Genomic DNA, 21,736 nt, shown 5'->3' with positions numbered 1-21,736 from the left:
GAAGAGTGGTTCATTGAAGAAATCAAAAGGGATATCAAGAAATTTCTGATAATGAATGAAAATGACAGTTTAACTAATCAAAACTTATGGGATAGAGCAAAAGCAATGTTAAGAAGAAAGTTTATAGCAATTGGTGCCTATATCAAGAAATTGGAAAGATTATCAATGCCTCTCAAAGACCTAGAAAAACAAGAGCAAACCAAATGCAAGACTAGTAGGAGATTAAAATTAGAGAAGGAATAAATAAAATTTAAACCAAACAGCAATACAAAATTTCAACAAAACAAAAATATTTTTTTGAAAAAAATAATATTGCAGAACAAATACTCAGCAAAGTAAAGAAGCAACCGACTGAATAGGAGGAATTATTTTCAAACTATGCAACCAATAAATGGTTAATAACCACAATATATAAAGAGCTCAAGAAACTCAACAACAACAAAACAAACAACCCAATTAAGAAATGCACAAAGGACTTGAACATGCATTTTTCAAATGGCCAACAGACACATGAAAAAATGTTCAGGATCACTAGCTGTCAGGGAAATGCAAGTCAAAATGGCAATTAGGTTTCACCTCACCCCAGTTAGAATGGCTTTCACATAGAAATCAAGAAACAACAAATGCAGGATAGGATGTTGGGGGGTGGGGGAAAGTACCCTAAGCCACTGTTAATGGGAATGTAAGCTGATACAGACACTGTGCAAGACAGTATGGGAATAACCCAGAAATCTGAATATAGACCTAGCATATGACCCAGCCACCCACTCCTGGGAATTTATCCAAGTGAAATGAAATCAGCATAGGAAAGAATTATCTGTACCTGCAAGTTTATTGCAGCTCAATTCACAATAGTTAATATATGGAATCAAACCAAATGCTTGTCAACTGAAGACTGGACAAAGAATTTATGGGATATGTACACCATGGAATACTACACAGCAGTAAAAAAATAGAAATTTGGTCATTTGCAACAAAATGGATGAATCTAGACATCGTGCTTAGTGAAATAAGACAGTCCCAAAAGGACAAATATCATATATTCTCCCTGATCTGTGATAACTAATAGATCACCTAAAATATAATCTATAGAAGTTAAATTAACACTTTAATGCAATGACATTGAACAGTGCCTATCTCTCAACTGTTGAAGAATAGTCTTTATTTGGTCATACATTTTGCTAAACTCTTTTCTTAGCATAGAGTTAATTGTATGTGTGTAAATTTAATTGAAAATAGATCTTAGTAAAAAATAAGAATGAGAATAGTAGAGGGAGGAAGAAGAGGAGAAGGAGTTTGGGTGAAAGGATGGATACTGTGGGAAGAGTCACTATATTCCTAAAGTTGTATTTTTGAAATGCATGAAGTTTGCACATCTTAAATAAAATGTTCTGGGAAAAATTGTTCTTATTTCCCCTCCCTTACTTATCTGAAACACCTCAATTGGTATTACCTTATTAACATAGTTATTTATGTTATGGTTAGTTATTTTATCTATGTAACTATTTTCAGGTGTTTCAGCCATATTTATACCATTTAGCTCCTGAATCTTCTGTCATTCTTATCCTCTTCCCATCAAACCAGTAAGCTATATTTTCTTTTCAACATTGTCTACATAATTTGTGCAGCTCACAACAAAATGAAAGTGTGGACATCCTTCTTTGAAATATTCATAATTTTAATTGCAAATAGCAAGGTATTAGCTAAGTGCAGGACATTGTACAACTCCACAGGATGCTGGTTGATGATGCTGAACCTGAGCCTATGGAGAAATATAATAAATAACCCTGTCTAAGGTCTCAAAAAGGATTAAGAACGCTAAGTCTTATCATATTGTATATTATTTTTCTTTGTATATGGTGCCATAAATTCTAATTAGCCTAAAAAATCCCAATTTTCACCTGTTGCCATGCTGTAATTATTAATAGCATCCTTCTTGTTTGGATGATCAAGTATATGCATACCCTACCTTTGACAGCAGAAGCCAGATATGCATTATCTTGCCCTGTATTACTTGATTCTTCACAGTGCTTATACAATAATTGATTGTCAAAGAAACACTGGGGAATATTGATCTCAATTTCAGATTTTAGGAAGAAAAATGTGGCACATTGCTAACTAGCACAAAATTTCAATTTTTCTCTTGTTTCTATGTCAAAATGTTTTATATTAGTATCATACCTATGTACAAATTTTTGTTTCTTCTGTAGTTTTAATTCAGTTCACACACTCTCATTCTTGAGGATTTCCTGGACTCCATTAGGCAGCTCTGATCATTTTTAAAAACCATATATATTTTATTTAATTTGTTTAATTGATATTTAAAAAAGGGAGAAACACACACACACACACACCTATTAAATACATGTACATACATAAACACAGAGTCAAACAGTTCCCATCCACTGCTTGATTCCTTAAATGCCCACAGTAGAAAAGGCTGGGTCAGGATGAATCTAGGAGACAGGAACTCAGGCTGGGAGTCCCATGAAGATGGCAAATACTCAAGTATTTGACCATCATCTCCTGTCTCATTCACAGGAAGCTAGAACCAAAGGCAGAGACAGGACTTGAGCCGATATACTCCAATATAGGATGTGGGATCTCACACAGTGTCTGAATTACTGTGATGAACACTTGTCCTGCTGACTCTTTAAAAAATTATTTAGGTGGGTTTTTTGGAGGGATTGAAAGTGAGGCAGAGATGGAAATAGTGCTTCTATTCCCTGGTTTACTCCTCCAATGAGTGGTACTTGATTTGGCTATTGGTGGGAGCTTGGAACTCAAACCAAGTCTTCCACAAGTATAGCAGGATTCCAGTCACTTAAGCCATCACCGCTACCTCCCAGGATCTGATTTAGTATGCATCTGGAGTGATGAAACAGAGTAGGGAATTTAATGTAGGCACTCCAGTATTACATCTTAACAGAAATCTTAACAAGTGGGCTCAACACTTTCCCCAGTTATTACCTTTTTAGCTGTTTCTCCATAACTTTGCTACTTTCATTTACATAATGACATTCTGACTATTGCAGTCATTTGGGGAGTGAATTAGTGGAATGGAAGACCTCTCTCTCTCTCTGGCTCTACCTCTCTCTGTAACTCTGTCTTTCAAATAAATAAAATAATTCTCCTAAAAAAAGTCTTCTAATATCAAGTGTTTTTGCAAAAAGCAGAAAAGCAATAACTTTTATTTGCTGTTAGTAGGAGTGCAAATTAAGAATCATGTTATACCCAGAGATGAGGACCAGTTAATTGGGATGAATCTGTAGTACATGAAAAAATGCATAGGAATTTCACAGATCTAAAATTGTACAAGTAGAAAATCCAAGGCACCAAGCCATAAGGTAGGGACATTTCTGAAGATGAGCATTTCAAAACAGAAATCATGTGGAAGCAACAAATGTAGAAAGCAAATTGTTTATGGAGCCAGCACTGTGACATAGTAGGTTAAGTCCCTGCTTGTGGTGCAGGCATCCCATATGCATATCAGTTCAAGTCCCAGTTGGTCCACTTCCTATCTAGCTCCCTGAAAATGGCCTGGAAAAGCAGTGGAAGATAACCCAAGTATTTGGCCTCCTGCATACACATGGGAGACCCAGAAGAAACTCCTGGCTCCTTGCTTTGGATCAGCCTAGCTCCAACCACTGTGGCCATTTGGGGAGTCATCCAGCAGAAGGAAGACCTCTCTCTCTCTCTCTAACTGCATCTCAAAGAAATAGCATAAAATCTTGAAAGAATGGCTCATCTCATGACTTTAAAAAAAAAAAAAAAGTAAATGGTTGGGGCCAGCACTGTGGTACAGTGGCTAAAGCCATTGCTTGGGATGCTGAAATCCCAAGTGAGCACTGGTTCATGTACCAGAAGCTCCACTTCCAATCCATATCCCTGTTAATACGCCTGGGAAAGCCCCAAAAGATGGCCCAACTGGTTGGTTCTCTGGCAACCATGTGGGAGCTGTAGATGGAGTTCTTGGCTCCTAGTTTTGGCCTGGTCCAATCTCAGCTCTTGTGGCCAATTGGGAGTGAAACAGTGGATAGAAGAGTGTTCTCTCTAACTCTGACTTTCAAAAACATAAAACAAATCTGAAAAAAGAAAGAAGGAGATCAAAGATGGCTGAATAGGGGAAAGATGTGCTGACTTTGACCACGGGAAGATCACAGAAGAAAAGGGGAAGAACTGCATTCCCAGGGGACAATGGAGGGAAGTTCACAATGGAAATTTTACAGAAAGAAAAGAGATGCTGTAAAGCACTGGAGATGATACAATCACACTGCAGCAATTTGGACACTACCAGTAACTCCCATAGCCAGTGACTGGAGACGGTATCATCTTCTTGGAACGAAGTGAGAGGAAGCAGCAACAGCCCATGCCACGGGTGACATTGCCTGAGAAAGAAGTTTGCAGTCCCCACTGACTTTGAGTACAGCCTGAAATGCAAGCAAGGTGCAGGTACCTAACCTCAGGGAAGGAGAGCACACAGCATCTCCCCTTTCCTCAAAAAGACACCAATGACACAGAGAGGAAGTTCCATCTCAATAATGCAAGTAGAGGTTGTTGTGGCCTGTGAGTAACCAGGGGATTTTATCAGAGAGATAAATCCATGATCCCCACTGATTTCAAAACATGTCTGGAGGTTGGCAGGGAGTTGGAGTACCCACTTGGGCCTGGGGAGTGCTCCTCTTGACTCACTCTATCAAGGTGCCTGGATTCAATTTGCCGAGGTGGAACACTGACCAATCTCTATTGGGCTCTGTTGGCTCTGGGGATGGCATAGCACTCTCTGTAGACTGGAAAGTTTCACAGGGCTGAGAGTTGATCCCTTGCTCCCACTGACTATGGGAATTCTGTGACCGTTGCATTCAAACTGAGAAGCACATAGACCCTTTGTACTGTCTATGTGCCTGAATGGGTGGGATACTGAGACACTGTAGGCTCACCCAGGGCAGTTGATTCCCCTTTGCAGAGAAAGCTCAGGCTGTGATCATGCCACCTGATGTAATCACACCTTCCTCCATGCTGATGATAGAGAAAATCTACCACCCAACTTCAATAACATTCTGGGCCCTTGCCCCACATTCAAATATTGAGCAAAACTCCCTGGCCTCAAGCAGTACATGCTTCTGGATATCTGCTGAAGGAGAAGACACTCCACTAAGTCATGAAAAACATGTTTGCATGATAAAAGCTCTCAGAAGGGAAAGCCAGCAAGTGTTTTCAAAAATGGCTAAAAATGAATGGAGAAATACAAAAAATGTGAACAAGGTAGATGATATGACTCCCCTAAAGGAATACAACAACAGTTCAATATTAGAATGTGAAGATGAAATGACTGATAAAATGCCTGAAAAGGAATTCAAAGGATGATCATAACAATACTCAAAAACACAGAGAATCAAATACACTAGTTAAGGAAATCCATTTATGACATGGATGAGAAATTCTACCTGGAGATGCAGATATTGAAAAGAAATCAAACTGAAGTATTAGAAATGAAGAATTCAACATGTCAAATAAAAAACACAGTTAAAACCTTAACAAAAGATTTGGTGAAGCAGAAGAAAGTATATATGAACTAGAAGAGAAAACAGGAACTTTCTCAGACAAAAATAAAGAGTATAAAATTAGAATCACCAAAAATAGCATTCAAGGTTTATGGGATACTATCAAATGACCAAATATATGTGTCTTAAAACCTTTTAGAGTTGTGGAAAGGGAGAAAGGATTAGAAGACCTTCTAATTGAAATAATAGCAGAAAACATCCCTAATTTGGAGACTGATAGGGACATTCAAGTAAACGGAGCACATAGAACCCCTAATAGAAACAATCAGAAAAGAAATGTACCATGACACATTACAGAAAATTTTTGAGAAATAAAACACAAAGAAGGGATCCTAAAATGTTCAAGAGAGTAATGTCAGACCACCTTCAAAGAATCTCCCATTAGACTGACATCTGATTTCTCATCAGAAACCCTACAGTCTAGGAGAGAAAGGAGAGACATAGTGTAAGTCATAAAAGAAAGAAAAAGTGGTTAACCTAAAATGCTGTGTCCGGTAACACTTTCATTTATAAACAAAGGTGAAATGAAGACCTTCCAAAACAAACGGAAATCGAAAGAATTTGTCAGCACCCATTCAGCCTTCCAAATGATACTTAAGTATGTGCTAAACACAGAAACAGAGAGTCATCATCATGGAAGAATGTGAAGGCAGGAAACGTAGTAAAAGTACAAACAATAGAAATATTGATGGGAAAATGGCAAGAACAAGTCATTACTAATCAATAACAATCTTGAATGAAAATAGTATAAATTATCCAATTAAAAGATAAAGTTTGGATGATTGGATTGCTGCCTACAAGAAGCACTTCAAGATGGAACTGTAGCATAGTAAATTAAGCCTCTGCCTACTGTGCTGGCATCCTATAAGGATGCTGATGTGAGTCCTGGCTATTCCACTTCTAGCTCCATGCTGATGGCCTGGGAAACCCAATATAAATACTGATGGAGATTGTGGATTCAAAAGGATTCCATAGCCTTTGCAGCTCATGTCAAGAGCCCCACACCATTTCTAACATCAATCATAAGATTGTCAATTGTTTAACTAACAAGAGTCACTGTACACTTACTCCCCATGCAGGACCTCTGTCTTAATGACCTGTAGTATGAGAATTAACTGTAAAACTTGTTCTCAGTTTTTTTATATTGTGTGTGTGTGCAAATTGTTGAAATCTTTACCTAGTATTGAATAGATCTTCTCTGTATAAAGTTAATTAAAAATGAATGTTAATGAAGAATGGGATGGGAGAGTGAGGAGGAGTTGAGATGGGTGTGAGGGTGGGAGGGCAGGTATTGAGGGGAAGAACCACTATGTTCATGAAGTCATGCTTATGAAATTTGTAATCATTTAATTAAAATTTTCTTTGGAAAAAACATTTTAAAAAAAGGAGGAAAGTTTATAGCAACTAGTAACTACATCAAGAAATTGAAAATGCATCAAATAAATGATGTAACAATGCATCTCAAGGATCTAGAAAAACAAGAACAAAAACAAAAATTAGTAGTAGGAAAGAAATAATTAAAATTAGAGAAGAAATAAAATTGAAACAAACAAAAAATGATACAACAGATCAGTGAAATAAAGAGATTATTTTTTTTGACAGGCAGAGTGGATAGTGAGAGAGAGAGAGAGAGAGAGAGAGAGAGAGAGACAGAAAGAAAAGTCTTCCTTTTGCCATTGGTTCACCCTCCAATGTCCGCTGCAGCCGGCCCATCTCGCTGATCCGAGGCCAGGAGCCAGGTGCTTCTCCTGGTCTTCCATGCTGGTGCAGGGCCCAAGCACTTGGGCCATCCTCCACTGCCTTCCCGGGCCATAGCAGAGAGCTGGCCTGGAAGAGGGGCAACCAGGATAGAATCTGGAGCCCCAACTGGGACTAGAACCCGGTATGCCGGCGCCACAAGGCGGAGGATTAGCCTGTTAAGCCACATGCCGGACAAGAGATTTTTTTAAAAAAAATAAACAAAATTGAAAAACAATTGGCACAACTAATCAAAAAATGGAGAAGACCCAAGTTAATAAATCAGAAATGGGGGCCAGTGTTGTGGCATATAGGTTTATCCTCTGCCTATGCACCAGTATCCCATTTGAGTGCCAGTTGATGTCCAAGCTGGTCCACTTCCAATCCAGCTCTCTCCTGCAGGTCTTGAAAGGCAGTGAAAGATGGCCCAAATTTTTGGGCCCTTGCACTCGTGTAGGACACCTGGAAGAAGCTCCTGGCTCTTGTTTTCAGAATGGCCCAGATGTGGTCATTGTGGCCATTTGGGAAAAGAACCAGTAGATGGAAGACCTCTCTCTCTGTCTCTCTGTCTCTCCCTCTGTCACTCTGTAACTCTGTCTCTCAAATAAATAACAAATAAATCATTTTAAAAATAAATCAGAAATGAAAAAGGAAATGTTATAATAAATGAAAGAATCATCAGTAGTTACTATAAACAGCTGTATGCCAACACACTGGAAAATCTGGAAGAAATGGATAGATTCTAGACAAATACAATCTACAAATTTTTTTAACTTTTATTTAATGAATATAAATTTCCAAAGTACAGATTATGGATTACAATGGCTTCCCCCACACTATAACTTCCCTCCCACCCACAACCCTCCCCTCTCCCGCTCCCTCTCCCCTTCCATTCACATCAAGATTCATTTTCAATTCTCTTTACATACAGAAGATCAGTTTAGTATATATTAAGTAAAGATTTCAACAGTTTGTACCCACATAGAAACACAAAGCGAAACATACTGTTTGAGTACTAGTTATAGCATTAAATCACAATGTATAGCACATTAAGGACAGAGATCCCACATGAGGAGCAAGTGCACAGTGGCTCCTGTTGTTGACCCAACAAATTGACACTCTAGTTTATGGCGCCAGTAACCACCCTAGGCTGTCGTCATGAGTTGCCAAGGCTATGGAAGCCTTCCAAGTTTGCCGACTCTGATCATATTTAGACAAGGTCATAAAAGACAGGGTGAGGATAGTAACCAATGATCCTAAGAGTGGCATTAACCAGGTCTGAACAACTATACAGCATTAAGTGGGGAAGAGGACAATCAGTACACACAGGTTGGGAGTAGAGCCATTGGTGGTAGAGTAGAGGTTATGATTACAAAGGAATGAGGCCCAAGGGCACTAGACAGGGTCTAGAACAAAGGACAGAGTCATTATTAGAGGAGCTAAGAAAGGTGCTGTCTAAGTTACAATTAAGTTTTCTGATTGAGAGGCAAATAGAATCTGACAGAGGGGCTTGATAATAATCTGGTGGGCTTTAGGCCTTGTAAGTTAAGAGGCCCAGACCTATCTGTCTCTTCACATGGGGTACATCCTAAGGGAGGTGTGAACCTCTTAGGGGAAGGCACTCTGTTGACTTTCATTACTTGGCTGGCCTGGGAGGAGAGCTGGTCAGGTAAAGGCAGGTGGCATCTCTAACAAGAAATTTACAGTTCTGTCTGCAATGTTGCTGACCCTACTTGACCATCCCCTCAGCTGCAGTGGTCACTTTGGAAGTTGGGCTGAGTGAAGGGCTTTTCAGCTTAGAGCCAATAAGATCTGTGGCTCTGACCTGGGCATCCTTCGACTCCAGGGCAGGTCCATTTCCAGTGATCCAATTCTTGGCAGAGCTGCCAGGGCTCTTCACAAGCTGACTTCTGCTGAAGCCCAGGCTTACCACATTGAAAGCCACTGCAGTGGACTGGCCTGTTGGGTCTCCTTGAGAGCAGATCACTGTACAGATCAGACATTTATAGGCCTGCCACCCATTGCTTCTGATGCCGAGCTTTCTTTTCCTCCTGCTTTGTGTTAAAGCAGACCAGAGGATGCAAATCAAGGGAGTGCCCAAGTCCCATCTCTAATCTTCGGTGGCCTGAACTACAAGTCTATAGTCACAGGCATGTTCTGTAGTAGTTTTTCTAAGGTAGACAATGCCCATGAGGAAAATTATATTCTCACTTTAAAACTTTCTTTCCCTTTGGTCTGAAAGGGAGGTTTTTTTCTACTTACTGTTTACTTCGCTGATGGCGAAGTGAATCTAGCTATGAAATTATAGCATAGCCAAAATAAGAGCTTAAATTATTACAGAAAAATGTTAGCCATCTCTTTTGTAAGGTCTAACGATTTAGTTGTGCATTCTACAGATTCCTTCATAATAGAATTAGTTTCCTACGTTGAGGAGAATAGAGAAATGAAAGAACAAGTTGGGTTTAGAATAGATAAATGAGGGAGCAAGTCCTAGATCGCTTGCTGACAATAGCAATATCACATGGATACTTAGCAAACCGTTTCAACCATTAGATAACAACTTAAGAAAACATTTACCAGAATGCCTTCTATAAAGTTTAAGAATCATGCATTTGGAAACACCTCTTAAATATCTAACATGGTGTAGTTTGTTTAACCAGTAAACTTAAGCACAAACATATAAAATGATTTACTTTCTTTCTACCAACAAGTATGAAACATATGATACAGAGATTCAGGTCACACGAATTAAAATGTATCTTTGATTAATTTTAGCAGCTTAAATTTATGAACAATCTTATCTATAAGCCAATTAAAATAAAACTCTTAATAAAATTTTTCCATATGGACATACGATATGTACACACATATAATATAGCATAATAGACCAATATAGCAATTTTAATAATAGCTTTTAAAATATTTAACTCTTTTTGTAGATTGCCAATTGATTTCAATTGCTTTTTGTTTTTAGTAATCTCAGTTAACCATACTTTCTCTCAGTTGGTACTGTTAATACATTCTTGGCTTCATCTCTTTACAGAGCCATCCCAAAATGCTGAATACAATAGAAGTGGCTGGAAAAAGTCCATAGGAACCTATAGGAGGACAGCTAAACACAGAACCAACAATGCTTTAGTTTTATGAGCAGCAAATCATATATAACTGTGGATGACAAAAGACTTTAAGTCGCCATGTTTAAAATTATAAACTCATCAACCAACAAGAGGCACTTGCTTACTTCACAGTATTTTTGAAAGCACCTGTAGGATTTTACAAGTATTTAACCCTTTAGGCCTCTGGGCTTTCTCATTAAGATAACTATCATGTCTGGTAACACAAGATCATTAGACTTTTTAATTCTCAAATATTTGTATTAATAGCATTTTCCATTATAGAAACTTAAAGTTTAGTACCATGTGACATCTTGACAGAACTTCTAATATAATGCAAATAGCCTGATTAGTTGGTGTCTCTGTAAGATGAGAGACATAGGTCCTTCGATTTTTTCAGTTGGGCCCAAACTGGAAAAACCAAAGTCCAAGATTTACTGGAAATTTTAGAGTCCAGATTGTTTGAAACTTTGATTTTTTGAATGCCTGTCAAGAATGCCAAGAAGGCTCAAAATCCAAAATATCTGGTTGAAATAAGATTTCTTAAAATCATGACATACTGTAGAACAAATCTGATCATTGTTACAAGGTGATTATTCAAATCTTTGAAAATAAGCACATATTTAAGTAACCCATAGCTCTTAGTAAAAATTCAGCTGTTTTTGGACAATTAGAATTTAACAGACATCAAGAGAACATAATAGATTACTTTAACACATTGCTTTAACAGAGAATCAGATTTTAATGCTATGTCAGAGAGAAATAAATTAGTATACTTGTAACATTTTCCATCTGCCAATGTCCTTGCTTTACATTTTGAAATAAACTGTTAAAAATCTCCAAATTAGGATAACATTTTGAATAAGACAACACAAATTTTAGCCTGAGCTTTTTTCATTTCTGTTGGCATGGTATATCTTTTCCCAGCCTTTCACTTTCAGTCTGTATGCATCTTTGTTGGAAAGATGTGTTTCTTGTAAGCAGCAAACAGATGGGTTTTGTTCCTTAACCCAATCAGCCAATCGGTGTTTTTTAACTGGACAGTTCAGGCCATTAACGTTCAATGTGACTATTGAGAAGGAGTAACTTTGCCCTGCCATTTGCCAAAGATATTTTCTAATATATAATTTGAGATTCCTGTGATCTTTTGCTGTGAGGTTTCCTTCCTTTACCTTCTTTCATATTGATGACCATGTTTCTGTGTTTCTGTGTGTAACACATCTTTAAGCATCTTTTGCAGGGCAGGATGAGTGGCAACAAATTCTTTCGATTTCTGTTTGCTATGAAAGGTCTTTATTTCACCTTCATTCACAAATGAGAGCTTTGCAGGATATAATATTCTGGGCTGGCAGTTTTTCTCTCTTAGTACCTGGGCTATGTCTCGCCATTCCCTCCTAGCTTGTAGGGTTTCTGATGAGAAGTCAGCTGTGAGTCTAATTGGAGATCCTCTGAGAGTAACCTGACGTTTCTCTCTTGCACATTTTAGAATCTTTTCTTTATGTTTCACTGTGGTGAGTTTGATTACAACATGTCGTGGTGAGGAACTCTTTTGGTCATGTTTACTAGGGGTTCTATGAGTTTCCTGTACTAGGATGTCTCTGTCCTTCTCCAGACCCAGGAAGTTTTCTGCAAGTATCTCACTAAAAAGGCCTTCTAATCCTTTCTCTCTCTCCATGCCTTCAGGAACTCCTAGAACCCGAATGTTGGGTTTTTTTATAGTGTCCTGTAGATTCCCAACAATATTTTTTAGATTTCTAATTTCCTATTCTTTTCTTTGGTTTGACTGTATACTTTCCTGTGCTCTGTCTTTTAAGTCCAATAGTCTCTTTTCTGTTTCACTGACTCTGTTTTTAAGGCTCTCTAATGTGTTTATCATTTGATCTATTGAGTTCTTCATTTCATTTTGATTTCTCTTCACTATCACACTTTCCTGTTCTAGTTTCTGCATTTCATTTTGATTCCTCCTTAAGATTTCATTTTCTCGAAGGAGATTTTCTATCCTATCCAGTAAGGAATTCCATAGCTCAAGCATTTGTTTTTGAAAACTACTAATTGTTTTTATCATAAATTTTTTGAAATCTGTATCTTGCGTTTCTTACATCTCATCATCTTCATAATCTTGGCTTGGGGTGTCTTGTTCATTTGGGGGTGTCATAATGTCTTCCTTGTTCTTGTTTCCTCAGTTTCTGCATATGTTGCTTGGCATTGTAGAGATATTCTTTGCATTCTTCTTCCCTCACTGTGGTGTTTTTTCTTGTTATACTATGACTGTATTAAGTGGACTGTCTGCTTTTGATGGAGCCTTAGAGGCTTGAGATGGGTGTGGCCTGAGAGTTCTGTTTGGTTCCTCAGGATTAAGGGTGTGCCAAAGTGACACTCCCAGGTTAGGCGTGGTAAATCTCTCTTTCTTTTTTTGATTCAAAAGGGAAGTAATTCCTCACAGCTGAGCGGAATTGGAGGTAGTTAGCAGGTGAATGATATACCCACAGGAGCCAGAGATTGGAAGCTCTTTCCCAAGGACCACACAGGGAATCTGTGCTGCCCTCAGTGTGGGCTCAAATTCTCCTGCAGTCTCCCACTGGGTTGCCAAGGTTACTGAATTGTAGCGTTTCTGGAGAGTACTCATGTGAATTCCATGAGTTCTCTCACCCACCGTCTCTTTTTTCACAGTCTCAGTTCAATAGCACCACACATTCATTAGGTCCTAATCTCCTGTTATTTCACCCCCCCCCAGAGTCAGGTTTTTCTGCTTGGCTGAGGGCGGGTGCAGACCGGAGTTTGCCCCACTTATGACGTATGTCCAAAATGGTGCCTGCTGTTTGTCTTGCTTGCCTTTGAGACGTGAGCAGAGAGAGAGAAACTCGTGTCCCTATCAGTCACTTTTTTTTCCCTCTCTCTAATAGATAGCCTGGTGAACTTTTCCCCATGGGGTTTCAAGCCGTGTTCCCTCTAGTCTCCTCTTTCTGCTTGCCTGCTGGTGTCTCGGGCTATTGAGGTTTGTCTCACCTTGCATTCCAGTGCTGGTGTGTTGCTTCTGCCGCTGGTGTCCTGAACCATGGGCTCCCATATTCTCTATGCAGGTCCACTGTGAATCACTAGTTCCGGAAGAGTGTCCTCTGCTGTTTCTTCCCCTACTCTTCCTTGAACCTGCAGTATCTCCACTTTTATTAAACTGTCTCTTCCCGGACTATCAGTGTGCTCCCTTCCTATTCCGCCATCTTGCCGCTCTGTCTACAATTTACAAAAATTGAGTCATGAAGACATAGAAAACCTAATAGATCAGTAGCCAACACAGATATTGAATCACTTATAAAGACACTCTCAACAAAGAAACAATCAGGACTGGATGGCTTCAGTAATGAATTCACAAAAGTTTTAAAGAACTAACTCCAAATTTTCTTAATCTATTCAAAGCAATATACATTGAGGGTATCCTCCCAAACACCTCTATGAGGATAGCATCATTTTAATTCTAAAACCAGAAAAAGATACAACAAATAAATAGATCTTAAGACCAATATCCCTGATGAAAATAGATGCAAAAATTGTACCTAATAGAATCTAACAACACATTAGAAATATCATTCACCCTGGCAAAGTGAAATTTGTCTTTGGTATACAGGAAAGTTTCAACAAAGCAAATCAGTAAGTAAGATACATCACATTAACAAATTAGGATGTAAAGTCATAAGATTATTTCAATAGATGCAGAGAAATCATTCAATAAACATCCTCTTATTTTTTTTAAAAAAACACCATAAGCAAATTGGGTATAGAAGTAACACATCTCATTGTAGGCATGGAAAGCCAAGACACCCTGGAAAAGAAAAAAAAAAAAAAGAGGACCTAAATGAAAGATCTCTGCAAGTGAGATCCCAGTGAAAAGAACGGGGCCATCAAAGATGGAGGTACCTTTCTCTGAAGGGAGGAGAGAACTTCCACTTTGACTATAACCCTATTGGAATAAGATCAAAGTTGGCGAACCCTAAAGGCTTCCATAGCCTTGGCAACTCATGACTAGAGCCTAGGGAGATTACTGACGCCATAAACAAGAGTGTCAAATTGATAAGTCAACAACAGGAGTCACTGTGTACTTACATCTCATGTGGGATCTGTCCTTAATGTGTTGTCTAATGTGAAGTAATGCTATAACTAGTACTCAAACAGTATTTTACACTTTGTGTTTCTGTGTGGGAGCAAACTGATGAAATCTTTACTTAGTACATACTGAATCGATCTTCTGTATCTAAAGATAATTGAAAATGAAAAAAAAAACTGGTGTTAAATTGGAAATTGCATAGAAAATTAATTAATTTTTTAAAAATATCATGTAGGATCTCTGTCTTTAATGTGCTGTACACTCTTATTTAATGCTATAACTAGTACTCCAACAGTATTTTTCACATTGTGTTGCTATGTGAGGGCAAACTGTTGAAATCTTTACTTAATATATACTAAACTGATCTTCTGTATATAAAGAGAATTGAAAATGAATCTTGATGTGAATGGAAAGGGAGAGGGAGCGGGAAAGGGGAGGGTTGCAGGTGGGAGGGAAGTTATGGGGGGGAGCCATTGTAATCCATAAGCTGCACTTTGAAAATTTATATTCATTAAATAAAAGTTTAAAAAATAAATAAGTAAATAAATAAAGAAGTAACACATCTCAGTATAATAAAAGAATATATGATAAAGCCATAGCCAAAATTATATTGAATGGGAATAAGCTGGAAGCATTTAAACTAAGAGCTAAAACAAGACATGGATGACAACTCTCACCATTACTATTCAATATATTCCTAGGAGTTCTAGCCAGAACCTTTTAACAAGAAAAAGAAATCAAAGGGATACAAGTGGGAAAGGAGGAAATCAAATAATCCTAATTTGCATATGATATGATTATACACATAGGGGAACCAAATACTCCACTAAGAGATTATTGGAATTCATGTTGCAATATAAAGTCAACACAAAACAATCAATAGCCTTTGTATAAAAAAACAATGACTTGGCTGAAAAAGAACTTGTAAGATAAGTCTCTTCATAATACCTACAAAAATTTTAAATACCTTGGAATCAGCTTAACCAAGAATGTGAAAGATTTCTACAATGAAAATTATAAAACATTAAGGAAAGAAATAGAAGTCACACAAAACAGAAAAATCTTCCATGCTCATGGATTGGAGGAATTAATATCATCCAAATGTCCACACTACAAAAAATAATTTACAGATTCATTGCAATCTCAATCACAACACCAAAGACCCTCTACTCAGATCTCGAAAAAAATGACCCTAAAATTTCATATAAAAACACAAGAGACCCCGAATAGTTAAAGTAAAACTAAACAATAAAAATAAAGCTGGAGGCATCACAATCCCAGATTTTCAGACATGTTACAGGGTAGTTGTGATGAAAACTATATGGTACTATCACAAGAATAGACATGTGGACAAATGGAACAGATTAGAAACCCCAGAAATTAATCCACTCATCTACAACCAAGTAATCTGTTACAAATAAGCTAAAATCAGTCTCTGGTGAAAGGACAATTTTCAATGAATTGTGTTGGGAAGATTGGATCTCTGCATATGGGCAAGATCTAAACCTTATATCCAATACAAAGTCAACTCACAATGGAACAATTCCAATATAATACCTGAAACCATCAAATTACTAGAGGAAAACATGGGCAAAACATGGCAAGATATTGGCAAAGGCAAAGACTTTTTGTGTAAGAACCCAAAAGCACCAGCAATAAAAGCAAAAATAGACAAATGAGAGTACTTCAAGCTAAGAAGCTTCTGCACAACAAAGGAAAATCACTCAAAAAGTAAAGAGGCAACTGACAGAATGGGAGAAAATATTTACAAATCATGCCACTGATAAACGAATAATATCAAGAATCTATAAAGAACTCAGGAAACTCAACAACAACAATAACAACAACAACAACAAAAACACACAAACAATCCAATCAATAAATGGGCAAAGGACATGTACAGGTATTTTTCAAAGGATGAAGTTCAAATGTCCGATAGACACTTAAAACGAAGCTCAGAATCACCAGCTACTGGGAAATGTAAATAAAAACCACCATGAGGTTTCATCTCACCCCATTTAGACTGGTTATCATCAAAAAATCAAAAACAACAAATGCTAGTGAGGAAGTGGGGGAAAAGGTACCCTAACACTGTTGATGGGAATGTAAACTAGTATAACCATATGGAAGACCGAATGGAGATTCCTCAGAAATGTGAAAATAGATCTACTTACTACTTCTTGAATTTTTTATTTGGTGAAGAATTAAGCTTGTGATCATAAAGCAAAATGAAAATATGTTATTGTAAAAATTAAATGAAAAATAAGAAGGGAAGGAAGAGGGAGTGTGGGAAGTTGAGGGAGGGAGGACAGTGGGAAGTATGATTATGCTCTTAAAATCATATGTATGGTTGGCACTGTGGCATAGCAGGTAAAAGCCACAGCCTGCCATGCCAGCATCCCATATGGGTGCCGGTTTGAATCCCAGCTGCTTTAATTCAGATCTAGCTCTCTTCTATGGCCCGGGAAAGCAGTACAAGATGGCCCAAGACTTTGGGCACCTGCACCCACATGGGAGACCTGGAATAAGCTCCTGGGTCCTGGCTTCAGATCAGAGGCACTCCAGCCAATGTGGCCAGTCTCTCTCTCTGCCTCTCCTTCTCTGGGTAACTCTGACTTTCAAATAAATAAATAAATCTTTAAAAAGTATATGAACACATGAAATTTGTTCCATTTATATAAGTAAAATTTTATAATGGCAAAGAGAAGGGAAGGTAGGATTGAGAGAGGGAAGAAGGGCAGAGTCAAAAGTATCATTATGGTCATAAAACCATTTATACAAAATTTGTTTCCTTTATATAAATAAAATAATACAAAATAAATAAGCAAGCAAGCAAATGGTTAAAAAAAAAACTCAGTTATTTTCAAGCTACCAATTTCGTATTTCAATCTCTTCCTGAATTTGCCTTCTAGGACCCTCTACTACTTACAATTTTGAGTATTGCTTTGATGTAATTTTTCTAGTAATAGCTCATCCCCTGGGGTTCTGGTTTCATAACACAGCACTTCCTTTCCTTGGTTGACTGCAAGCACGGCTGTGTTCCCAATTTCCCGTCTCTGGTGACTTAGTCATTTCTCTCGTTTTCTTTGAATCCTATCTGATACCAGTTTTTGTCCATTTCTGGTAGTTTCTGTCACAACTTTGGGCCTGGGCCACCAGTTCTTGAGTTTAAGACAAAATGCGTATGGTACATTTTCGGAAAACATAAGAATATTGGGCTGGCTGAAGTAGATTAGAACCATAAAAGACATCTTGAAAGGTATATTGGGGATGATTGACTGGATAGCCAACTAAGAGTTTTCTAAATACTTGTTCCACCACACAGAGCAACCAGTGGGGCTGAATCACTTGTTTGAATTTTTTTTTCTTACAGATTGTTCCACTTATGTGTTTCAAAACAAGGAGTTGCATCTGGTTTATTTTTTTTTATTTCTCTGCTTCACCAAGAAAACAAGTTTTCTTTCCATCCTTCAGAATTTTTCTCATTCTTTGTGACCCCTCTGACTTCTTAAATAAACCAGACAGCTATGTTGCTTGTTTTTGTCTCTACCACTGCGAATCTTTTTGTGTCACTGTTGACACCAAGATTTTTTTAGTGTGATGAATTATAGCAGTGTGAAAATGTTTTGCTTTTAAGACATGAGCATGCATTCCTGGGTATGCAAATGGAATTAGGTTTTCCGGGCTGAAATTGGGCTGGTTTGAAAATAGTGGAGAAAATAATTAGAATTTTCATGAGGAAACAATAAGAAATTTGAAATCCTACCAATTTAAGTTAAATTCTTGATTCAGGCATTTGTGGAAAATTGGACAAGTTAATTAACCTTTCTGAACTTTAGTTTTATCACTTTTAAAGTGAGAATATGTCTTCATTTCCTTAATTTTAAGGAAATAGAAAATGTAAGATATGTTAGTAATTTCATAATAGTATTTCACAAAAAATAATGAGTTGTATAAAATACAATGCATGCACTATTTGTAAAAAGGAATAAAAAAAAGAATTTTAATATTATTAGAACTTAATAATGTCTATTTTGCAAGATCTGACTTTATAATAAAAAAGTATGTTCATTGCAGGCATGTTTGTAGGTTTGTGTGGCACAAAATAAACATTCAAAATATGGTAAAATTACTGTTTATTGAAATACCAGCTGATACTTATATTTAATCTTTTAAAAAAACTGACTCACAAATTCTATGACATTGCTAAATATCCTTCTAATATTTCTGCTTATTCCTAGAAGTTTATGTCACCCCCCCCAGTACTTCTTGTTCCAAATTTGTGCTTCATATGACTCATTTATATTGCTGTTCTCTTTGTCTCTGAGATTTTTCTCTAATTCACTCTGGTTTTTTGTGTGTATGGCAGACATTAATAAATGTTAAGAGTGACTCAGTTGTATTACCCTAAAACATTGAAAATAACTAATAGTGGGAAACTACTCATTTATGTCCCTAAATTCTCCTTGACTGGCTTGTGATCTTATGCTTTTACTTAGTTTTGTTCCTCCTCATCTGGAATCCCACCATGTTGCTCTGTTCTTTTATCAGAATCTTACTCATTTTTGGCTTCTGTTACTCACAACTTGGTGATTCTTACATGGAATATCATTTGAACTCTTGAACTTGGATTCTGTCTTCTACATCCAAAGAGATAACAAACATGCCTTTATAAACAATTTTCTCCTTAAGTGTATTGCTAGCTATCCATATATTTTCCCAAATAGCTCCATTTCATGCAGGATGTATTTAATGATGCCTAAAATGTCAAACTTAACTTTCCAGCTATACTTTACCTACAACCATGCAAGAGAATGTGGCTGGAGGGAAGCATAAACCATGCTGACTGGTCTCACTTTGGATTCCTGACCATGAATTTTGGGCACACCTCAATACTGTCTGGAAATTATTTTTCTTTCTGTATTCCCTGCTCACACTCTCTTATATGATCATTTCACATTTTTCTCTCTTTCTCTAATACCAAACCACCAGCAATTATCTTTTATTATCTCTTTTATTTTCAGTTTAGATTTTGCCCCTTCTTCATGAACTTACCCAGACCCATGGCTTTTAATGTTACCTATATGCTGGTATTGCATACACACAAACTGATCAATCAGGATCATCTCATCTCCTCTCACTGTTTTCCCTCTGGCTTGCTCCTGATAGCCAATTGCCTACATGATATAATTATTTGGATGCCAAATAAGTACCTTAAGAGTTTGTTCAAAACTGTTATCTCCTCTGCCTTTCCCATAGCCTGCTCCATTGATTGCATTCCAAGTCTTAGTTGATGGCAACTCTATTCTTTGTTATCCAGAAATAAATTCTAAAAGCTGTCCTGGGTTCTTGTTGTTTGTGTTTTTGTTTTTGTTTTAAATCACACCTCACTTCCAATGAGCAACTTCTACCTGAACAATTGAACTATTCTTAAAACTTTTGCTATGATTTCACAACACCATCTCCTTAATTACCACAATAGCCTCCAAACTGGTCCCTCTTCTCTCACCTTGACTATCATGCAAACTTTGCACAATAGATTATCCAGAAAGATCTTGTTAACATCTATGTCAAGTTATAGCATGTATCCCCTCAAAATGCTCTTATACCTCCCCAATCTCCTAGAATATGAGCTGAAATCCTTATAATGATCTGTAAATCTTTGGTAATCTTCATGTTCCTCCATTGTCTCTCTATACTCACATCCTACTACATGTTCCTGTCTCACTCTACTCCAACCACAGTGAGAGCTTCATTGTTCCTGCAACTCACTAGGCCGTCTCTTGCCTGTGGATCTTCGTGCTGGCTGCTTCCTTTGTAGCCTTCCTTTCCTTCTATTCCCTCAACATCCACAAGCCCTATACCCTCAGCCCCTTCAAATATTAAATAACATCTTCCCAATGAGACCTTCCTTGTTTACTTTATTACTTTACAATCACTTCTCCTGCCCTGGTGTTCCTGAAATCCTTACTGATATATTTCATTTTAATTATTTTTATTTTTAAAAATTTATAGATAGCACTACATGTTTTTATGTTGAACAACATGACATTATGTGGTTTATAGGAGGTGACTTCCAAAAGGCTATGGGAAATGGAATTGAAAGGTACATTTATTTTGATATACAGAAATTTCTAAAATTCATGCAACTTTTCTAATATGCATTTTATGAACTTTTTGAAGTCTTGCTTGTGTGAATGAATTTCAAAAATTTTTGCAACAAAATAAATTTATATTTTAATTTCATTTTCCATCTTTTTTGAAGTACCTGTGTATATAAAAAGGAATGGTTAAATCTAGCTAATTACCAAATTTGTTACCTTCAATAATTGTCACTTTTGTGATGAGAGCACATATCTATTCTCCTTACATTTTTCCAGAATGCAATATTTCATTAACTATAGTTACCTTGCCATAAATTTATTACTTTTCCATATAACATGTAATCAAGTAATCTAATTTTTGTTCACTGTCTCATTTACAATAGAGAATATAAATTTCCATCTTTCATATTATGAATCTCCTAGAGCTGGTATAGTGAATGAGAAATATTTGGCACTTACTTCTTAAATGATTGAAAAAAATTCAGTAATTTGTTGATATGGCCAAGAGGGGATATATATATAGAGAGATTCCTTAAAAAATATTTTGATAGCTAGCAGTACATACCAGAGAAATAAATGGGATAGGGAAGGGAGCAATCTGAATAAAAGGGACAATGTATATAGAACAGGCACAAAGTTACCTTCATTTCCCTGTAATACTATGTGACTTTGAGTAAATCAATTAAGGAGTATGCTCCATCGATGAGAGACTTTTGTCTGTTGTATTCATTGCTGCATCTCTAGTACCAAGGACAATAGGAGGTTTCTAGAAGATTCACAGGCTCAGCCTTCCCCACTGTCAGAGTTCTTGATCACCAACAATGGCCCACAGGGCCAGGCCTCACTCCTAGGTAGTAGGGTCATGCACAGGCCATTTGCTCCAAGAGTAGGATAGATGGCTTCCCTTGAACTATTTCTGCTTACAGCTTTGTCCACTCATTTCATCCAGTCTTGACGAGTCCTTTTGTGCAAGAACTACTGCAATTTTTTGTATAAAATTCCACTGTCTCCACATTTATTCGTTGGGGGTCTTATGGAAGAAGGAAGTTGAAGTAATTGCACATCATTATTTCTGCTAGAACTCTCCTCTACCAGGTGAGATGAACAGAGGAATGTACA

The sequence above is a fragment of the Lepus europaeus genome, chromosome 5, assembly GCF_033115175.1.
Source record: "Lepus europaeus isolate LE1 chromosome 5, mLepTim1.pri, whole genome shotgun sequence".
NCBI lineage: Eukaryota > Metazoa > Chordata > Mammalia > Lagomorpha > Leporidae > Lepus > Lepus europaeus.
Note: the sequence above shows the minus strand (reverse complement) of the source record.